This window comes from Anomaloglossus baeobatrachus, chromosome 3, assembly GCF_048569485.1.
Source record: "Anomaloglossus baeobatrachus isolate aAnoBae1 chromosome 3, aAnoBae1.hap1, whole genome shotgun sequence".
NCBI lineage: Eukaryota > Metazoa > Chordata > Amphibia > Anura > Aromobatidae > Anomaloglossus > Anomaloglossus baeobatrachus.
Window position 1 is genome coordinate 465654384 of NC_134355.1, and position 6000 is coordinate 465660383.

At 48.4% G+C, this 6000-nt stretch overlaps 2 protein-coding genes across 9 annotated transcripts in view; one reads left to right on the forward strand and one right to left on the reverse strand.

Annotated features, from left to right (window-relative positions):
• The window catches only part of MCF2L2 (MCF.2 cell line derived transforming sequence-like 2), a 644468-nt gene that overhangs the window by 396281 nt on the left and 242187 nt on the right, over nt 1–6000 (forward strand). The window lies entirely within an intron of this gene.
• B3GNT5 (UDP-GlcNAc:betaGal beta-1,3-N-acetylglucosaminyltransferase 5) overlaps nt 1–6000 on the reverse strand; it is a 49506-nt gene that overhangs the window by 36038 nt on the left and 7468 nt on the right. The gene's annotated exons all lie outside the window — the stretch shown is intronic.

The following is a 6000-nucleotide window of genomic DNA, read 5'->3' on the forward strand; positions in this document are numbered from 1 at the left end:
AAAAAAAAAAAATAATACTCACTTACTTATGTGCTGTGCTGATTACCGGCAGCTCCTGGAGCGATCGATTGGACAGGAGTCTGATCCCGTCCGATCGCTGCAAGAGCTGCCGGTAATCAGCTGATGAAGTCCCCTGACGGCAGGATCAGCTGATAGCCGGCCGGGCGCGAAAAAGCCGGCGAGACTACGATCAGCTGATGCGTCAGGTGACTGCATCAGGTGATCCACCGCCAGGTCCTGCAAGCAAGGTCCTGCCCCGGGGAGACTGCACACAGCCAGAGCGGCGGTACCGGGACAGGAGCTGGGAGCGGGCATGGCACCGGGACCCTGCGGACAGGTGAGTATATATGACTTTTTTTTTTTCTACTGTTCACTTTGGTTTTCGCCGCTGCCTCCACCTCCCGCCCAGACATGACGCCGCACGGAGCTGACATGCACAGGACGGGAGGTGGACGCAGCGGTGATGGGAGGATTCATGCTTCTGTGTTTACCAACAGAAGGAATCCTCTTCCTGTACACGTCACTGTAGTACCCACCCCTTGCGTTTATAGCTGCGTTTTTAGTCATAGAAACGCGGCTATATGCATTTTTCATTGCGTTTTTAACATCTCATTGAATTCAATGGGTGAAAAACGCAGTGAAAAACGCCGAAATAATTGACATGCTGCGTTTTTGTGGTCACCACAAAAACGCAGCTAAAAAAAAAACGCTGTGTGCGGACAGCACTTATGAAAACCCATTGACATTGCTGGGGAAGCAATGTCACTGCGTTTTCAGCACAAAAACGCGGTAAAAAACGCCGCTAAAAACGCGGCAAAAACGCCTAGTGCGCACAAGGCCTAAGGCTATGTTCACACAGGGCTTTTTTAGTCCTTTTTTTTCCTGACCAAAACCTGATCTTGTGGCAGGAAATCTCCTTTGTCATCTGCTGTTTTGGATTTGGTGCTGTGTTTAGTGGCATTTTTGGTGCGTTTTTTCTACAAAATGGGCTGTAGCAATGAAAAAACGCTGCAAAGAATTCACATTCTCATTCTTTGAAATGTGCAGCAAAAACGCAGCTATTTCACAAAACAGTCAGGAAAAAAATCTGCTGGTGTTTGGGTGTGTGCATGAGATTTCAGAGATCTCAGACTTTGCTGGGACTGTAAAAAGCAGTGTTTTATTAGCATGGATTTGCATAAAACCAAGGCAAATCTGCAGCTAAAAAAACGCAGCAAAAACTTACCAAAAAAGCCCTGTGTGAACATAGCCTAAGGCTATGTGTGCACGTTGCATAATTACATGCAGTTACGCTGCGCTTTGTAGCGCAGCATAACTGCATGCGTCCTGCGTCTCCAGCACAATCTTTGAAGATTATGCAGGAGCCGTGCGCATGTGCCATCTTAGAGCGCAGCGCTTCGGCTGCTGCCCGAAGCGCTGCGTTCAAGAAGTGACATGTCACTTCTTCCGTGCGCTTTGCCGGCAGCTCCTGCTCTGTCTATGGGAGGGGCTGCAGGCAGAGCGCATGGAATCGGCTTTTTTTTTTTTCACTATGGACATTTTCTGCAGCGATTTGAAGCGCACGTGTGCTCTTCAGATCGCTGCAGAAATTTCTGCAGTGACTGTACGCAACGTGCGCACATAGCCTAAAGGCCCCGTCACACTAAGCAACATCGCTAGCAAAATCGCTGCTAACGAACAACTTTTGTGACGTAGCAGCGATGTTGCTAGTGATGTTGCTGTGTGTGACTTCCAGCAACAACCCGGCCCCTGCTGTGAGGTCGCTGGTTGTTGCTGAAGGTCCTGGACCATTTTTTAGTTGTTGCTGTCCCGCTGTGAAGCACAGATCGCTGTGTGTGACAGCAACAACTAAATGTGCAGGCAGCAGGAGCCGGCTTCTGCGGGTGCTGGTAACCACAGTAAACATCGGGTAACCAAGAAGCCCTGTACTTGGTTACCCGATATTTACCTTCGTTACCAGCGTCCGCCGCTCTCACTGTCAGTGCCGGCTCCTGCTCTGTGCACATGTAGCTGCAGGACACATCGGGTTAATTAACTCGATGTGTGCTGTAGCTAGGAGAGCAGGGAGCCAGCGCTAAGCGGTGTGCGCTGCTCCCTGCATGTGTAGCTGCGTGCGCTGGTAACCAAGGTAAATATCGGGTTGGTTACCCGATATTTACCTTAGTTACCAAGCGCAGCATCTTCCACGCGGCGCTGGGGGCTGGTCACTGGTTGCTGGTGAGCTCACCAGCAACTCGTGTAGCGACGCTCCAGCGATCCCTGCCAGGTCAGGTTGCTGGTGGGATCGCTGGAGCGTCGCAGTGTGACATCTCACCAGCAACCTCCTAGCAACTTACCAGCGATCCCTATCGTTGTTGGGATCGCTGGTAAGTTGTTTAGTGTGACTGGACCTTAAGGGTTAACACAGCATTCAGGGCTGCCTGCCTTGTCAAGGTTCCATCTGTTTATTTGCTATATTTGTTTAAGCAGCAGGACTTATCATTGTCTGCAGCTCCGCTGATTAACACCTCAGTATCAATGCTTAATCTCTATAGAGCCTGGTGTGGAAGGACAGCTCTTTCAGCTCTGCTACATGGGTAACCTAAAAATTCTTGTCAGAACTGCTGGACCCAGTAATCTCAGTGATACATGCGGGTTTTCATCGCCATTTTGACGCCGCGGTTTGGGGTGTCACGCTTTAAATAAAGCTGCTTTAAGACACTTCCTAGTATTTGGCGTTGACAAAACCTTATTGCTATAATTAGCTGCAGATTACTTATGTTTTTGGTGTGTAAAGAAGCATTACATTTAATACAAGTCTATAGGGAGAATCTGCACAGAAAACTCAGCGTACCTACAAGAAATAAAGGACACGTTGCGGATTTGAGGATGTACCGCAGGTCAGTTTACCCTGAGTAAAAAGAAGCAGAGCGGGCCGGAGATTTCTATAAATCCATCTACTATGCTGTAATTGTAAGATGCTGCGTTTTTGACAGCGAAAATACACAGTATGAAAAGCTCATGGTGTGAATGTAGCCTAAAGCAGCCGAATGGCCTTCAGCTCATCGGGTACATACATTTCCTCTCCAGATGAGCACTAGTACTAGCAGAAATTGGGCATCCTGCGCTATATACTGTATATTATGCGTTGTGTGCTCTACATGCGACAGCAGACAGCACCCCATTTCCACTTACATTTAGCATTAGGCAAGGAAGGATCTGATGAGGATTATGTCAGTAGGGAATGTCTGTGACGGGACCAGAAACTATTGTGAGGTCGAGCTCTGGTTCTTCATACAGCTCAGGAGGTATGTGAGTCATTGTCCTATTTCATCACTAATTGCATGCAATGTGTCATTCATTATTGCTGTTACCGTCCTGGAATTGATATTATCATAACTTTATAATCTAATAAAATACCAAACAATACATGAACCAGGAAGGCTGAGGACACACGCTCCTTAATTCAGCAACAAAAGATTTCCAATGCACGTAGATGTTATGACTAAAGGTTACTTTACACGCTGCGATATCGGTCCCGATATCGCTAGTGTGGGTACCCGCCCCCATCTGTTGCGCGACACCGGCAAATCGCTGCCCGTGCCACACAACATCGCGCAGACCCGTCACACATACTTACCTGCCCGGCGACGTCGCTGTGACCGGCGAACCGCCTCCTTTCTAAGGGGGCGGTCCGTGAGGCGTCACAGCGACGTCACTGAGCGGCCGCCCAATAGAAGAGGAGGGGCGGAGATGAGTGGCCGGAACATCCCGCCCACCTCCTTCCTTCCTCATAGCGGCCGGGAGGCAGGTAAGGAGAGCTTCCTCGTTCCTGCGGCGTCACACATAGCAATGTGTGCTGCCGCAGGAGCGACGAACTACATCGTTACTGCTGCAGTAACGATAATCGAGTATGGACCCCCATGTCACCGATGAGCGATTTTGCACGTTTTTGCAACGATCCAAAATCGCTCATCGGTGTCACACGCAGCAACATCGCTAATGCGGCCGGATGTGCGTCACAAATTCCGTGACCCCAACGACTCCGCATTAGCGATGTCGCAGCGTGTAAAGCCCCCTTAAGGGTATGTGCCCACGATCAGGACCCACCGCGAATCTCCACCGCAGCTGCCTGTGCCCACGATCAGGGTTCAGTGCGCTGCAGTCTCTCGCTTGTGTTCTCCCTATGGAGGACTGCAGAAAATAATTGACATGCTGCAGCTTGGGAAGCCGCACTGCAGGTCAGTGTTTTCTGCAGAAAAAGCAAGCATAGTGGGCATGGGATTTCTAGAAATCCCTCCACTGTGCTTGTACTGTACAATGCAGCGTTTTGGACACAGCAAAAACACACTACATCCAAAACGCTGCGAACACTGATTGTGGGCACGGACGCTACTCTGCACTAACATTTTATGTATCATGTGAATGAGAGCAGAAAAGGAATGTCAGTAGGATTTTGCTACCTCATCTGACAGCAGTATGATGTAGGTGAAGAGACCTAATTCCAGTGATGTGTCACTTAGATTACTGAGTGCAGTGGATCTAACAAAGAATTTTAAGATATAGAAATGCAGCAGAGCTGAGAAAGCAACCCTCACCCACACCAGGCTCTGTATTTACAATGTGTATATACAGTGAGCTGTTAATCACAGATTGGAGTGTGTCAAACAATGTAGTCAGAGCAATGATAAGTATGGGGAGATAAGGTGTGCACACCAGTGACTATGTAAGGGGAATACATGAAATAGCAGAAACTGCTGTGTGAATACTGACTTGAAAAATCCAATAGCTATATGCAAGAGTGAAAATGTGAAAAATTGAATCTGCATTACTGCCATGAACATATGAATCAAGAGAAATTTAGCTACTGAATTGATCAATGCAATAGAGCCCCAACACTACGCCAAAGTATTTCTCTACGTTGGGGTCCCTAGCTTGTGTGTGTCCTCTCATGCAGTTAAAAAACTTACCCGTGTATGGGAAGCTGAGACCCAGTTCAGACTTAGAATGGTGTTCCAAACGTTATTCCTTATTTGTTAGTTGATTTTCGTTTTGTGAACCCTCCCCAACCACACCTATTGCCAATCCATATCATACGCATATATCGCCTGGGTCTCAGCTTCCCATACACGGTAAGTTTTTTTAACTGCATGAGAGGACACACACAAGCTAGGGACCCCAACGTAGAGAAATACTTTGGCGTAGTGTTGGGGGCTCTATTGCATTGATCAATTCAGTAGCTAAATTTCTCTTTATTCATAATGTTCATGGCAGTAATGCAGATTCCATTTTTCACATTTTCATTCTTACATATAGCTATTGGATTTTTCAAGTCAGTATTCACACAGCAGTTTCTGCTATTCCATGTATTCCCCTTACATAGTCACTGGTGTGCATACCTTATCTCCCATAGTGATGTTTTTTTAGGTTTTTGCACCCAGTTCAGACTTAAGCTGGTGTCACACTAAGCGACAGCGACAACGACGTCGCTGTTACGTCACCATTTTCGGTGACGTAACAGCGACCTTGTAAGTCGCTGTTATGATCGCTGCTTAGCTGTCAACACAGCCAGAAGCAGCGATCATAAAGTCGCTGTGCTACATGTGCAGAGAGCAGGGAGCCGCGCTTAGCGCTGGCTCCTTGCTCTCCTAGGTACAGTACACATCGGGTTAATTAACCCGATGTGTGCTGCAGCTACATGTCACAGTGCAGAGAGCAAGGAGCCGCGCGCACTGCTTAGCGCTGGCTCCTTGCTCTCCTTGCTACAGTATACATCGGGTTTAATTACCCGATGCATACTGCAGCCACATGTCACAGTGCAGGAGCCGGCACTGGCAGCAAGAGCGGAGGCTGGTAACCAGCGTAAACATCGGGTAACCAGGGAAAGGTCTTCCCTTGGTTACCCGATGTTTACGCTGGTTACAGCTTTACCGCAGCTGCCAGTGCCGGCTCCTGATCGCTTCATTTCGTCGCTCTCTCGCTGTCACACACAGCGATGTGTGTGTCACAGCGGGAGAGTGA